This window comes from Ictidomys tridecemlineatus, chromosome 3 (genome assembly GCF_052094955.1).
Source record: "Ictidomys tridecemlineatus isolate mIctTri1 chromosome 3, mIctTri1.hap1, whole genome shotgun sequence".
Lineage (NCBI taxonomy): Eukaryota > Metazoa > Chordata > Mammalia > Rodentia > Sciuridae > Ictidomys > Ictidomys tridecemlineatus.
In genome coordinates this window covers 42,088,223-42,103,740 of record NC_135479.1, presented here as the reverse complement: position 1 = coordinate 42,103,740, position 15,518 = coordinate 42,088,223, and the positions used below count along the sequence as shown (strand labels likewise).

The 15,518-nt window shown below is 42.8% G+C and overlaps 1 non-coding gene across 1 annotated transcript; it reads left to right on the top strand.

Moving 5' to 3' along the window:
• The first annotated feature begins 15,119 nt into the window (after nt 1-15,119).
• Nucleotides 15,120-15,249, top strand: LOC120884652 (small nucleolar RNA SNORA38). Its single transcript, XR_005727074.1, has one exon. It is a non-coding gene; the product is annotated as a small nucleolar RNA SNORA38 (small nucleolar RNA).
• Nucleotides 15,250-15,518: the final 269 nt, after the last annotated feature.

The window sequence follows — 15,518 nt, the reverse complement described above, 5'->3', positions numbered from 1 at the left end:
AATAGTTAACCAAAATGTTGAGCCCAAAGACCCTTGGCCAAGGTTTCATGCCTCTGCAACTTTCTGTCCCTTATCCTAACAAAAGGTGAAAGCTTAATAATTTCCAGGTGTTTTGGTCCCTAGCCAATCTGCCTTTCTCTTTCTCCAGAGTGAATCTCACTTTCTCTTGCCTCTCCTTCACCTTGCAATAAACCTGCCCTAAGCACTGTCTCTACCTCATTGTATTATACTACTGTATACAGAGAAATCATGACACTCCACAATGACTCTCAACTTCCGGTAACAAACTACTGAGAAGCAACTAAACAACTTAAAAAAGTGGCAACAGGGCTAGGTGCAGTGGTATACCCCCATAATCTCAGCAGCTCTGGAGGCTGAGGCAGGAGAATCCCAAATTTAAAGCCAGCCTCAGCAACTTAACAAGGCCCTCATCAACTTAGCAAGACCCTAACTCAAAATGAAAAATAAAAGTGGGGATATGACTCAGTGGTTAAGCCCTCCAGGTTCAATCCCCAGTACCAAAACCAAACAAACCCAGCAATAGGAATGGGGTGTAGCTCAGTGGTAAATCTGAGGCTCTGGGTTCAAAAAAATAAACAACTAAACTAGTACATATTATTAAACATTAGTGAGATCAATGGCTTTTAAAATGGTTCTGAAGTGCCAGAGTCCTGTGTAGGTCCACAGGATAGAAGCAATTTATTGTAATAGTATTATACTATTTGACTTTTGTTTTTGGTAGTGGGTTTGAATTCGGAGGCACTCAACCACTGAGCCACATCTCCAGTCCTATTTTGTATTTAATTTAGAGACAGATCTCACTGAGTTGCTTAGAGCCTTACTTTTGCTGAGGCTGGCTTTGAACTCATGATCCTCCTGGCTCAGCCTCCTGAGCCACTAGGATTACAGATGAGCACCACCATGTCCAGTTTATTTGACTTTTTTTATTTTTAATTTTTTAAAGCTCTAGTTGAACACAATACCTTTATTTTATTTACTTAAATTTTTACGTAGTGCTGAGGATCAAACCCATGACCTCACATGTGCGAGGTGAGCGCTCTACTGCTAAGCCACAACCTCAGCCCTTTGACTTTTAATTCTACTTTTCTCAATAGTGTAGAGTGACTTTTCTGGAGATTACATGATATAAATTAAATATAAACATTAAATGCAGAAACAAGTAGGAGAATCCAGCTGTCTTCTAATAAGCCAAATATTAAAAGATTTGCAAAACTGTAAAATGATGTCACTCCATTCTTTCTTTTTTGTTTCCAAACATTTTCAAAATACTTTTCACTTAAAATATTGTTTATATAAACATGTGACAGTTTTATATTATTTTAAAAATGAAGACATAAGTAAACACAATATGTTTTTTATTAAATGTCTCAGTTTTGATTCCTAATGGGCCAATAATGGTAGATGACACCCACATAAACAGACACAAGTTTTTTGGGACCCCCCCCCCCAGAATTAGGGAAGTGCTGCTGTCATGTAATCTTGCATCAGGGATCTGTCCAGGAACCACTCAGGAGGGGCATCAACTCTAAGGCCTGGTTGACAGCTTGAAGAAAGGGTTCTAGAGTAAGAGGATTGCTCCTCTACCTGTGGGCTGAGGTGCTGCTGGTCCACAACCATGACTGGTTCATAAACAATCAGTACAGAGATCAAAACTCACCCTCTGGAAACATCTACAGCATCTCCCATGGCCACACCAACCAGCATATGACTCACAATCTTGGATTGTAAATGTGCTTGGTTTCTTTCATCTCACTTATCTAATAATTCACTTTTACTGTATATTACCTAAGTGTTGGGTCTGCAACAGTTTGGAAATGTTTACAAGTGCACATTCACCACGGGGGCATGCACAAGCACTGAACTAGAAGTTGTTTTTTTTTGGCACTGGGGATTGAACCCAGGGGTACTTTGCCATTGAGCCATATCTCCAGACCCCCCTTTTAAATTACTTTTTATTTTAAGACAAGACAGGAGTTCACTAAATTGCTTAGATTGGCCTCAAGCTTGTGATCCTCAGCCTCCTGAGTTGCTGGGATTACAGGACACCGCACCCAGCTGAACTAGATGTCTTGTCATTAACCAGCAATTGGAATGATCCCTGAAGCAAAGTATCATGAGTAGAAACCCATTCTGCCTCAAGAACAACACCTAGGATGGCTTCCTCTGTGTTCACACTGCCAGTAATAGAAATATCAACTCAGACTGGGGATGTGGCTCAAGAGGTAGCAGGCTCGCCTGGCATACGTGCGGCCCAGGTTTGATCCTCAGCACCACATACAAACAAAGATGTTGTGTCCACTGAAAACTAAAACATAAATATTAAAAAATTCTCTCTCTCTCTCTAAAAAAAAAAAACAATCAACTCAATCCTTCTTACAATGGAAATTGGCAATGATAAAGAAAATCGTACGTATTGTCTTCAGCAAATAATTTTTCCATGAGTCCCACAAAGTGATTGATTTCATTGAGTTCATCTTGGCTAACCTCTGGAAATGGGAAAACATTTTAAAACTGAGAAGGAGCTGGAACAGTAGCCCACTGGACAGCTTATGGATAGCATGATCCCCAACACCAATGAACAAATAAAAATTGTAAATTTTTTACTAAAATTTAATTTTAAACAACTTCCTGTTGTGTTATTACCAAAGAGGGAGGGACAAGATGCTGGATTCCCCTTATGGCTGTCAGGATATGACCCATGGAAGGAAGGACACAGAAAGCAAAACTCGCAGGACGCCTCAGGTATAGAAACTGGGTAGAACCTCTGCTTCCTACTTCCATCTTCCTTCCCACTCGGGCAAGTTTATTCCTGATTTTTATCAGCTCCCTTATCAAGAAGTAATGAGGACAATCTCATAAACAATAAGTTTGTTTATGAGAAGCTTGGGGCTCACATTCAAACACCATGATCTAGTCCTAGTACTAATTGTGAGGCCATCACCAGATCCCATCACCTCTCTGAGCTTCTATTTTGTTACTCATTATATGCATTGACTTAAGGTCCTTGTGAGACTTGTGGAAGATGGTGGATGGAAAAACTCTTCATTAAAATGGAAATGTCTACATCAGTTATTGTGTAAATTTAAAGTCACTAAGGGGCTTGGTTAGTGGCTCAATGGCAGAGCATTTACCTAGCATGCATGAGGCTCTAGATTTGATCCCCAGCATCATAAAAAAAAAAAAAGAAAGAAAAAAAAATTTCTACTGAGGAAAGCACATAGTGGTCACCTGGCCTGACCCTAGTGCAGTTGTTCCTCTTGCCACTGACATAAGCTCCCTGTGCTGAGCATGTGAGGAATGAGGGCATGGGTTGAGGCCCTGTTGTGCAGCCAGATTAACCTGAATTCAATTTAACCTGGGCTTGGCCACTCCTGAGATGTGGGAATTGGGCAACTTACAAAGCTTTTCAGTGCTGAGTTTCTCTTCTATTCCTCTTGGTCTTGTTCAACTCAGAAAACAGCTGTGATGCTCAAAGTAGGTCATTCTAGTCAGAACATAAAGTAACTATTTGTATCAGATTGTATTTTTGCCCTTATCCACACTCATGACAGAGAATGACTTAGATTCCAGTCTCTAATTCATACCAGTGAGTGACCAACAAGCCTGCGATTCCCCTCTGACTCTTGAAACTATCAAACCAGGGCCTGAACCACTCTGACATTCTGGGCTCCAGCTACCCCTTCCAACTGCCAGCATGGGCATGAGGATGTGGCTTTGCATCCCCAGCTGCTGAGCAGAGATGGGTCATAAACTGCCAGGCCCTAGGAGCCCTCTTCTCCTCTCAGTACCTCTCACCAACTGTTCCAGGAAAGTCTTCAAAGTTTGGAGTCCTCAGCCTTCCCTGCAGCCTTTGTACCTCTGATGAGCAATCACCTCTACTCTAGCAATGTGCTCAAATCCGTTTTCTCCTCTCCAGCCCCAGAACTACAGGCTTATAGGTGGGTTTCTACCCCAAACTGAAAGCTGACAAAGGAATTCTGGTTTTTATCTATCATGACTCCACTATCAAAGGATCTAGAAAGAAAACATGCATGTGTGCACTCTTCAGCCTCTTAGAAGAAAGCCACCCTCTTTGCTGAAGGCTCCACCCACCCCCCACAGCACTAGCCTCCACAGCCTCATGTGGTGCTCAGGTCTTTGGCAATGGGCTGTATGAAAGGAAGGTGATTCTGGGCAGACCAGGTGAGAAAAAAAAAAAAACAAAAAAACAACCTGGTGCCTAACTGACCTTTAGTGACAAGCAGTTTAACTGCTGTAGGGACTACGGGAGATCCTGGTTGCAAGGGAGAAAGAACTCTCTGGAAACAATGGTTGAGGCAGCCTCATCCTGAGGCCCAAGGAACACTCCTATAAGTGAATATACATTGCCAAAGGGGCACTGCCTTCTGGAGGAGCCATGGTCAGGCCAGCCATGGGAGTAAGGGGATCCAGGCCATGTGGGCTAATGAGGGCTTAGTGGGTTTATCTAGCCTTATTTGGAAAACAAACCTACTATTATCAGGTTGAGGAAACATCTTAAGTGAGGAAAGTGAAGTTGTAGGAGGGCACCTGGAGGTCCAGACAGACCCCTAGCCAGAAGTCACTCAGTTCACAGCTCATTCACTCGTCCCTGGCTCAGGCTGGCTGCAATGCCTGTCACCCACAAGTCAGCATCCTCTGGAAGCCAAAGAGCTGGGTCTGAGAATGCACTTACTACTCTTGTCTGTGCCCTGGACCTGGCTGTCCCCAGGGGGACACCAGCCAGGCCAACCTCTTCTGCCTAGCCACAGAAGCCTGACAGCAGGTGGGGGGCGGGGGAGGGGAGGAGACTAGTGCACCCTCTCCTGTGCTTTCCCCAAGGGCCCTCTTCGAAGATGATCCATGTCCCTCTGAGACTTTGACCACCACCCTGGATCTGTGGCCAAACAACCTTCAGATATTCCCCAGACATCTGTCACCTCACCATCTAGCAACTGGCCTGGCACTGGATGCACACCCCTGGGGCACACTCCTTGACCCACCAGACAGGATAGCAGGGTGTGGGAGGTTGTAGCTCTGGAGGGTATCACCTTGTCAACGGGGCAGGGTCTGGGCCTCAGCTGACATGCTCATATCCACCTTCCAAAATCCAGTCTCTTGCTTTGGCCAAAGCTGGCCATGAATTGGAGCCTGAAAGAGAGGGGATACAAACAGTAGGAACTTTCTGTCTATGCTGAACCTGAGGAACAACAGTGGCAGTAGTGGAAACAGCCCACTTGCTCCCAACCAAGGTCGCCTGGCTGGGGACCTAGCTCTGTCAGGCTCCCAGAAGGGGCCTTGCACTGGGGAGGTGGCTCTGGAGCTCCAGGAGCCGGTCACTGAAGTGATGAGGGGGGGGGGCAGCAGAGCCGGGCACTGGCTGTAAGGGATGCTGCCTCGCAGAAGACTCCCGCCAGGGCCAGCCTGCTCCCCTTGCCAGGCTGGAGCCTTCCTTTCCAGCCGCTCCCCATTATGCTCCATGCTAGAGCGTGCAGAGGAGCTGTCGCTGCAGACCAGCCAGGCAGTGGCAATCCAAGGTGGCCCCCAACAGCGCTGTTGGGAGGAGGGTAGCTCCGCAGTCGGGGGAGGTCAGCAGGGACACAAGAGGCTGGAAGCAGTGGTGGCCCTTCTCCTGCGCTGAGACCCCTTGATCCAGGGCTTCCCGGAGGACCAGCTCAGGGGTGCTCTAAGACCCTGCCCATCTCGGCAACTTCCCGGGCCTGTTCAAACCAGCCGGGCGGGCCGCTGTTGGTCGGTGGCTGGTTCCTCTAAGCGCCTGCGCAGCAGGAGCTGGGAAGTCGTGAGGTCGATGGGCGGTGGGGCCATGTGAGGGGCGGGGGTGGGATGTCCTGGACCTTAAAAAAGCAAATAAAGGGAAAAGGAAGTTTAAGTTGAATATTTTTGAAACTTAGTAGTTCAAACTTAGCAAATTCAAAGCCAGCCTCAGCAAAAGCGAGGAACTAAGCTACTCAGTGAGACCCTGTCTCTAAATAAAATACAGAATAGGGCTGGGAAGGTGGCTCAGTGGTTGAGCACTTGACTGGCATGTGTGAGGCACTGGGTTTGATTCTCACCATCACATATAAATAAGTAAAATAAAGGTCTATTGACAACTATACAAATAAATTTTTTAAAAAAGGCTCAAATGTGGCTCAAATGGCTGGTAACCGCCCCCCCCAAATTTAAATGGCTAAATTTGTAAGACAAGGAGAAAAGGAAATTATGAACATCCCATCACAGAATCAATATTCTCCAAGTGTTGATCTCTTATAGATTGTCTTATACCTGTTTGATCTTACAGGAAAATATCACTATCTTGATTTTTTGAAAAAAAATTTTTTTAGTTGTTGATAGTCCTTTATTTTATTTATTTATATGTGGTGCTGAGAATCAAACCCAGTGCCTCACACATGCCAGGCAAGTCCGCTGCCGCTGAGCCCCAGTCCCACTATATTGATTTTTATTAGATGATAGAAGATCAAAGATAGGAGGATCCTAATATTTACTGAGTACTTACTTTGAGATTTATGGTTCAAATAATTTATATCGAACTTATGGATACTTTCTTAATTCAGGTCAGTACACTTCAGGAAAAAGAGGTGTGGAATGTACATTAAATTAGCATGTTTCTTTTTCAATAACACAAATGCTCATCCTTAAATCTGTGTTCAACAAAATATCATTGTCTTCTCAAGCTATACCATTCTACTTACACAACATATTAAATAACACACAAAAGTAAACATTTACCACTTATAGGTGATGAATTAGCTGAAATATGGGTTCATTTAAGTTGCTAATCATTTTATATATTATTACAACTTAATCCTAGAAATATATTCCAACAATAGAATCCTAAAAATTGCAACAAAGAATTGTTCTACTTTTTTTTTTTTTATTCCAAGCATTGAACTCAGGGGCACTTGACCACTGAACCACATCCCCAGCCCTATTTTGTATTTTATTTAGAGGCAAGGTCTCACTGAGTTGCTTAGCACCTCACTTTTTGCTGAGTCTGGCTTTGAACTCACGATCTTCCTGTCTCAGCCTCCCAAGCCACTGAGTTTACAGATGTTCGCCACTGCACCTGGCCAGAATTGTTCTAATTTTGATAGATACCTATTCAAAATTCACTTGCTGATTCATCAAATTACTATGGGAATATTTTAACAAGTAACATGAATAAATTTCTCTGCTTTAATTAATTAACACAATGAGTAACTGATTGAGCTATATGATAAAAGTATTATCAGTTATCAACAGATTCATATTTGTAACAATGATTATCTCTCATTAAATGTGTCCAGGGTTAAAAAAATGTTAAATCAAGTTAACCTTAGTAAAATGGTGGTGTAAACTAGGGAAGCAGTCTCAGAACAAGGTGCCCCCTCCTCCACATCCTGTCAGTGAGGTTGGAAAATGGACTTTGTGTATTCACAAGCTTGTGGGCACTAGCTTAGTGAATCTTGATGGACCCAGAGCAGTAATTTTTTAGATTGTCTATTTTCTGTAATGGTATTCTAGATCTGATGCCAGCCTTAAAGATCCTCAATGATGATCTATGTTCATTATTTAAGGGCATACTCTACCTTATTAAGCATGGAGAGTTGAATATGATTTATATGTGTCATAAAATTACTAGCTAAGTTGGGGCTGAGTTGTGGCTTGGTGGTAGAGAGCTCACCTAACATGTGTGAGGCACTGGGTTTGATCCTCAGCACCACATAAAAATAAAATAAAGGTAGTGTGTCCACCATAACTAAAAAATAAATGTTTAAAAAATAAAATAATTAGCTAAAGTAGTAACAATATAGATTTGGGGGTACATACGAAGTAACATCAATGTGAACTTTGTTTTTAACACAGTTATTCTGTCCTCCTATTTGCTGACAGTATTGAAGCTGTCTGTAGGCACAACATTCTGAGAATTGTTCATATATTTCTTCTTCTTCTTCTTTTTTTATGGGAAGGTAATTGAACCCAGGGACACTCAACCACTGAGCCACATCCCCAGCCCTATTTTGTATTTTAGTTAGAGACAGGGTCTCACTGAGTGGCTTAGTGCCTCACTTTTTGCTAAGGCTGGCTTTGAACTTGGATCCTCCTGCCTCAGCCTGGGATTATAGGCATGCCAAGGTTGGTCATATATTTCAAAACTTTTAAAATATTCAGATCAGTGCTAGACTTGTGGCTCAGTGGTAGAGTGCTTGCCTGGCATGTGTGATACCCTGGATTCAATCCTCAGCACCACATATAAGTAAATAAAACAAAAAGATCCATTGACAACTAAAAAAATATTTAAAAAAATATTCAGAAAAATATTCAGAAATCACATGGTACTCTAATATGTATAAAGAACTGTATTTATATGTCTTATAGAAGGAAAAAAAAGCACAAGATTGAATGAAGTTGACATTTCATTCCTATTTCAGCTGGTATGAATTTTTTCTTCAATATAACAAAAAATTCTGTATTTTTTATTGATTTTTTTTAAAAAAAATGACAGCGGAATACATTACAATTCATATTACACATATAGAAAAAAATTCTGTATTTCTTCTGGTGTGAACCCCCCAGGACATTTTTGGCATCATTATTATAAAATCTGGATAAATGGGTGCTATGTAGGTACTAGCAATTTTTCACAGCTCTCCCTGCTACATATGCCTGCACCTCCTGTCCCCAGGAGCCACCTCTACAAAGTAAAGGGAATGAATTCAGCAAATTTACTATGAACTTTTAATTTTTGTTTCAATAAGAGTTCCTATTGTGGGGTATGGTAGTGTTTGCCTGTAATACCAGCAACTAAGGAGGCTGAGTCAGGAGGATCAAGTTTGAGGCCAGCCTCAGCAATTTAGTGAGACCCTCAGAAACCTAACAAGACCCTGTCTCAAAATAAAAAATGAAAAGGGCTTGGGATGTAGTTCAGTGATAAAACACCCCTGAGCTCAATTCCTAGAATCCCCCACCTCCCAAAAAGAGTTCTTATTTCACCATAAAAAGAAAGAATTCATAATTTCCCACAAAATACTAGGCCACAGAAGACATGTATACCAGTAGGTGACATGACAATGGGAAGGGTTCAGACTAGTCACTGCTGGTTTGTACACTGCTCTGGCTTTACTGATTTTTGACACCATTTATCTGAGAGGTCCCAGAATTGTTCACTTAATCTAGAAATGGAGATCATATGCATATAATTTTAAAAGAGAATTTAAAGCTTGCTTGTCAATAAGCCCATAAATATTACAAAAGGAAATTAAGCCTTTCCAAATGCCACATACCAAGCCATCCAGGAGTCCTTAGCTTTCCCTACCAGTCTTTTCAGGCAGCTCCAACAGGGTAGCCCACTTTTCCCCCAGAGAACAATATAAACTGCCTTTCCTTCCAGGCCACTGTCAATACTGCCCTACTTGAAAACAAGGCTGAAATTGCAAGCTTCCCCTGCTTTCTCAATAATTTCTGCAAGTGAGCCGGGCATGGTTGCACACACCTGTAATCTTAGCAGTTTGGGAGGCTGAGGCAGGAGGATCGCAAGTTCAAAGTCAGACTCAGCAACTTATCGAGGCTCTAAGCAATTCAGGGAGACCTAGCCTCTAAATTGTATGTATATGTGTGTGTGTGTGTGTGTGTGTGTGTGTGTGTGTGTGTGTATACATATATATATGGGCTGGGGATGTGGCTCAGGAGTTTAGTGTCCCTGAGTTCAATCCCTGGTTCTAATAATAATAATAAATTAATATAAATAATTTCTGAAAACTTGTATATCCATTGTGCAGAAGGGTCAAGAAACATCACAGGGATCATCCTCATGAAGGTCACTCCTGGAAAGTATGCTCTGGGAATTACGAAGAAACCCAGGCTGAATCCAGAGGGAACTTCCAATAAATCCTCCCTCACTTTGTTCCCATCATCAAACCCAGCCCACGCTGCTGGTAAGGGTGTCTTCTTCTGCTTTGAAAAGTGGAGGACAAGTTTGACAAAGGATGAATACTCTCAGAAGGGGCAAACTCCAAGCAGCCTAAATACATGGGGTCAGCCACATTTATCAGGTAGACTAAGTGAACTGCATGAAACCATATTTTGATTATTGGTCTTTATCTACTCTATCAGAAATAGTGTCCTAAGAAGAATGATTGAGACAGATAATATTTAATGCATCTTCTATGTCAGGCATTCTTTTATATGCATCAATGTGACAACTGTTTTAACTCTCCAAACAGTCCAGTGAATTTCCAGCAGTTTTCCCCTTTTTTAAAAAAATAGCACATTATGATTATATATAACAGTGGGATTCATTGTGATTTTGCATATATGCACACAATATAATTTGGTCAATTTTATTTATTTTCAAATATTTATTTTTTAGTTGGAAACAATATATTTATTTTTATGTGGTGCTGAGGATTGAACCTAGGGCCTCGCACATGCAAGGTGAACGCTCTGCTGCTGAGCCATAAACCCATCCCCCAGTCAATTTTATTCTCCAGTACTTTCCCTTTCCCATTCCTTCTCCATTCCTATTTCATCATCCCAGTGACTCGGGAGGCTGAGGCAGGAGGATTGCAGGTTGGAAGCCAGCCTCAGCAAGTTAGTGAGGCTTAAGCAACCTAGTGAAACCCTGTCTCAAGAAAAAAGCGGGGGGTGGGGGGGACCTAGGGATGTAACTCAGTGGCAAAGCACCCTTGAGTTCAATCCTCAGTACCAGAAAAACAAAAACAAACCAACCAATCAACCAAAAACCTCAAAAAAAATTGATGTATCTACAGCACTAACAATAACAAAAATAAATTACTTTTGACATTTAATTATGACTCAAAAGCAAAACAGCCTAAAGTCCAAGTTTAGGCCATGTCAACCTCACCATTGCACTATGAAACACATGTAAAATACACAAATGCTTCCTTGAGACCCATAGAATTCCCAAAGCAATCACTCTAGTGTAAGAGCCAAGTGATCACATGAACCCCATTTGCACAAAAGTCAGGAAAGTCTGGAGTCTTACTGCAAGATGGCCAGTGGCAGGGCCAGCTTGGAAAAATATTAACTTATCAAGACTGAACATGAGTCAGGGCGCAGTGGTGCAAGCCTGTAATCCCAGAAGTTTGGGAGGATGAGACAGGAGGATCCTTAGTTCAAAGCCAGCCTCAGCAACAGTGAGGTGCTAAGCAACTCAGTGAAATCTTGTCTCTAAATAAAATACAAAATAGGGCTGGGGATGGGGCTCAGTGGTTGAGTGCCCCTGGGTTCAATCCCCTGTACCCCTCCCCGCCAAAACAAGATTGAACATGAACATGAAGAGGACACCATGCTAAGAGATTTGCTGAGATTACAGGTGTAAATTTTTTTTTTTTGTAGTTGTAGATGAACAGAAGGCCTTTATTTTATTTGCTTATGTTTATGTGGTGCTAAGGATGGAATCCAGTGCCTCACTCATGCTGGGCAAGCACTCTGCCACTGAGCTACAGCCTCAGCCCAAAAGTTAAACCAATTCTTAATGTTGAAGAGAACAGGATAGAAAAGAGACCACAAACAGGTGGACAAGTGGCCACTAACATAGCAGAGTCAAACCCTAAACTGTCAGTAGAGGAACAATCTTCTTCATACTATGGGATTCTCAAATGGCTCAGGTCCTGGAAAGGCTGGGACCTCTAGACCTGGGAAGACAGGAGAGCTCAGGGGCGGAGGATGAGTGTGAGGAGGCTGGGGAGCAGCAGGTTAACTCTTCCCCTTTCCAAGTCAATCCTGCCAGGCAACTGTCCCTATTCACCCCAGCATTGATTTGAAGATTTATTGTTTTGAAAGACTGGAAGATATTTCATGATCAACTGGATTCTCAGCCCAGATTTGTTAGGCAACAGACTGATGCTGGAAAAAGGCAAGTTAAGAAATTGGAGGTGAACTAAAGATGAGGATACTCCATCCCTCATTGCCGCAGTCTGGCTGGACACAAATCACGAGCCACTGAAGTAGGAACAAACTTTATTTCTGAACTCCACCAGCACACTCCACACATGCTCCTGGGACCCCCCCCCCCAACGCCATGCGGCTCCTCCAGAAACCAGCAACCGGAAATATCCCTCCTCCGACACTTCCCCAACCAATGGAAACTCTCTGGGAATCCCTGCGAGAGCTTAAGTGGAACTCAACGGGAACTCCGCCAGAACTCAAAAGTCATCATCTTAATGGCTCTCTAGCATCACCTCTCAACCACTACTTCTGGCAAAAATGCCATGCGTCATCCCGACTCGGCTGTGGCCCTCAACACCACATACCTTATTTGTCCCTTAGGAGGAGAGGAGATTGGAAGGCCCTGCTCTGGGGAAGGAATCTGCTCAAGAGGAAAGACCTAAGGTCCTGTTAACAGGATTCTCAGCCCAGGTTGATCACCGTTCATGAGTGACAGCATCACACAAGTCTCAGCCCTGAATCAGCCTTTCAGTCCAACTCTTAATCAAAAGCACTGGACCAATGGTTAACATTTCTGTGGAAAATCCACATTGTGGAAGGTAAAGATCAGAGGCAATACTAGAAAAACAAGGCGGAAACAAAAACCTTGCAAGGAAGAGACAACGTTAAAAGCTCTATCCTGGGTATAGCTCAGTTGGTAGAGTGCTTGTCTCACATGCACAAGGCCCTGGGTTCAATCCCCAGCACCATAAAAAAATAAATAAATAAAAAAGCAAGCTCTATCTTTTAGGTATGGTGGCACACTCCTGTAATGCCTATAATCCCAGCAATTTAGGAGACTGAGGCAGGAGGATCCCAAGTTCGAGGCCAGCCTGGGCAACTTAGTGAGACACTCAAAAACATGAGACCCTGTCTTAAAGGAAAAAAACGGTGAGGGGCTGGGATATCACTTGGTGGTAAAGCACTCCTGTGTTCAATCCCCAGTACAAATAAAATTAAAAAAGCTCTATCCACGTCCTCAAAGAGGTGAGAAAAGATCTGTATCCACAAAACAAGAAGTGGATACTATGAAAACAAGGAATGCTTAGGGGGAGAAATCTAGCTAATAATGAGGACCTCAATTGAAGATTTGGAAACAAAATGAGGAAATCTCCCAGAAAATAGAGCAGAGGTGTGTGTGTGTGTGTGTGTGTGTGTGTGTGTTGCTGAGAATGGAACCTGGGGCCTTAAGCATGCTAGGCAAGCACTCTGCCATGGAGCTATACCCCTAGACATCCTTATTTTATTCTGAGACAGGGTCTTGTGAAGTTGCTGAGGTTGGTCTCAAACTTTCAATCCTCCTGTATTGTTGGGATGACAGGTGTCACCATCATACCCAGCTGTGGAGCAGAGGTTTTAAGGACTAGTCCAACGAGTGAATAAAAGAATTCCCAAAAAGAACATGATGGAGGAAATTGTCAATGGAATAACTGGGGGGAATTTTTAGAGAAATAGAAATTTCTGGATTAAAGAGATCTGTCAAAAATTCAATGCAAAGAATCAAAACAGACTCAAAATGAGGAAAGTCATTTTGAAATTTAGAACCTTGGAGACAAAGAGAAGATAACACAAGCTTCCAAGGGAAAACCATTGGTTACATGAATGAATTAGGGCTGGGGATGTGGCTCAAGCGGTAGCGCGCCATGCCTGGCATGCGTGCGGCCCGGGTTTTCCTCAGCACCACATACAAACAAAGATGTTGTGTCTGCCAAAAACTAAAAAATAAATATTAAAAATCCTCTCTGTTTCTCTCTCTCTCTCTCTCTCACCTCTCTCTTTAAAAAAAAAAAAAGAAGCCACAGTGGTTTCATATTTTCATGAGTAACACTGGGAGCTCAAATAGAAATGGCCAAGGTCATCGATACTGTAAAAAATATTTTCTGAGAAATGATTTTGAACAGGACATCTAAAATCAACCCAATTGTCAGTCTGATGTTAATATGAAATTAAAGGCATTCTCCTATGTACAAAGGCCCATGATTTACCTCCCTTGTGTGCTTCCTCTCTCAGGAAGTTGCCAGAAGGTATGGTTTGTGCAAGCCAAGGAAAGTGCCAAGAGAAAAGACAGGACCTCAGGAAAGAACAGGTCAAGTGGTGGATGTTTGTTGTCATTTGGATCTCAAATGTCTCTCAAAGACCCATGTGTTAAAAAGGCAGCTTCAGCTGTGGTGCTATTGAGAGGTAGAACATTTAGGAGATGGGGCCTAGTGGAAAGAAGCGAGGTCACTGGGGGCGTGGAAGGGGGTATGGAATGCCCACCACTTCCTGTCTGTTTCCTGGTGTCCAGGAGGTGAGCAGCTTACTCTACCAATGCTCCCTCTAGGGTGTGCTATGCTGCCACAGGCACAAAATATCAAGGGCCAACCAATCATGGACTGAGAACACTGAAACTGAGCCAAGATAAACCTGTCCTCCTTATAAGCTCTCTAAAGTATATATCACAGAGACAGAATGCGAACACAGTGCTCTAAGGGAGGATGATATTGGGAGTACTATTGGGAGACAGGAGGATGTCCCCATCATACCCCTGTGACATTCCTTCCCACTCCTACCCACTCTTTACCAGAGTTCACATTGTGTGGGAGTTTGGCCGGAGATAAATGGCATTGAGCAATTCATCATTTTGGCTGAAAATCACAGGCCAGAGGGTACCATGAATTAGATTTCCTGGCAGATGCCTGGTGAAACTCCATCCCCAGCCCTGATGTTCTCTGGGTGGAGGAAGTGACAGATCAGAAAACTGGAGGAACACAAACAAAGTTCAGAATGGGGGCAGGAGGAGGGTGAGGGGGAGATTCCACACCACAGGAGAGTCTGCACAGGTACAGGACTGGAGGCATCCACACCTGTATCCACCCCCAAGGTAATGTTGTGGGAAAGAATGCATCCATGAGACAGGAAAATCATATCGAAACCCATCAAAAGGATTCTCCATATCTGTTCTCCACTAATGCAACCCCTGTGGACATTACGTCTAATTTGGGCATTAAGTAATACTTCTTGCATATCCACTGACAAGGATTCAGGTCAAGTCTGATAGCTCAGGGGCAAGAATTCACGGAGACCAATGCTCTTCCATGCTGCTTTTGGATAAATATATCTGGTACTACTTCTCTGTGGCATCACATCAGTTTGCAATAGATATTAAGGAACCCTCCTACAAAGGCGTGTCTTTGGTTCCCTGCCTTTGGACACGTAAGAAATGGAGGAAAAGAATTGTGGATTCGGGGAAGTCTGGGGCCAGCTTGCTCCTCACAGGCTCAGATCAGTCATCCCACATAGAGGGGAAAGAAAGAAAGAAAAAAAAAGTGGGCTGGGGTTGTGTAGAGGGTTTGCTTAGTATGCACGAAGCCCTGGGTTCGATCCTCAGCACCACATAAAAATAATTAAATAAAATAAAGGTATCGTGTTCAACTACAACTAATATATATATATATATATATATATATATATATATATATATATAAAACAGATATTAAGGAGCTGTCAAATGTACATAGCCTTTATCCAGTAACTTTGCCTCTGGGATATTATGAAGCAAATCAGAGTTG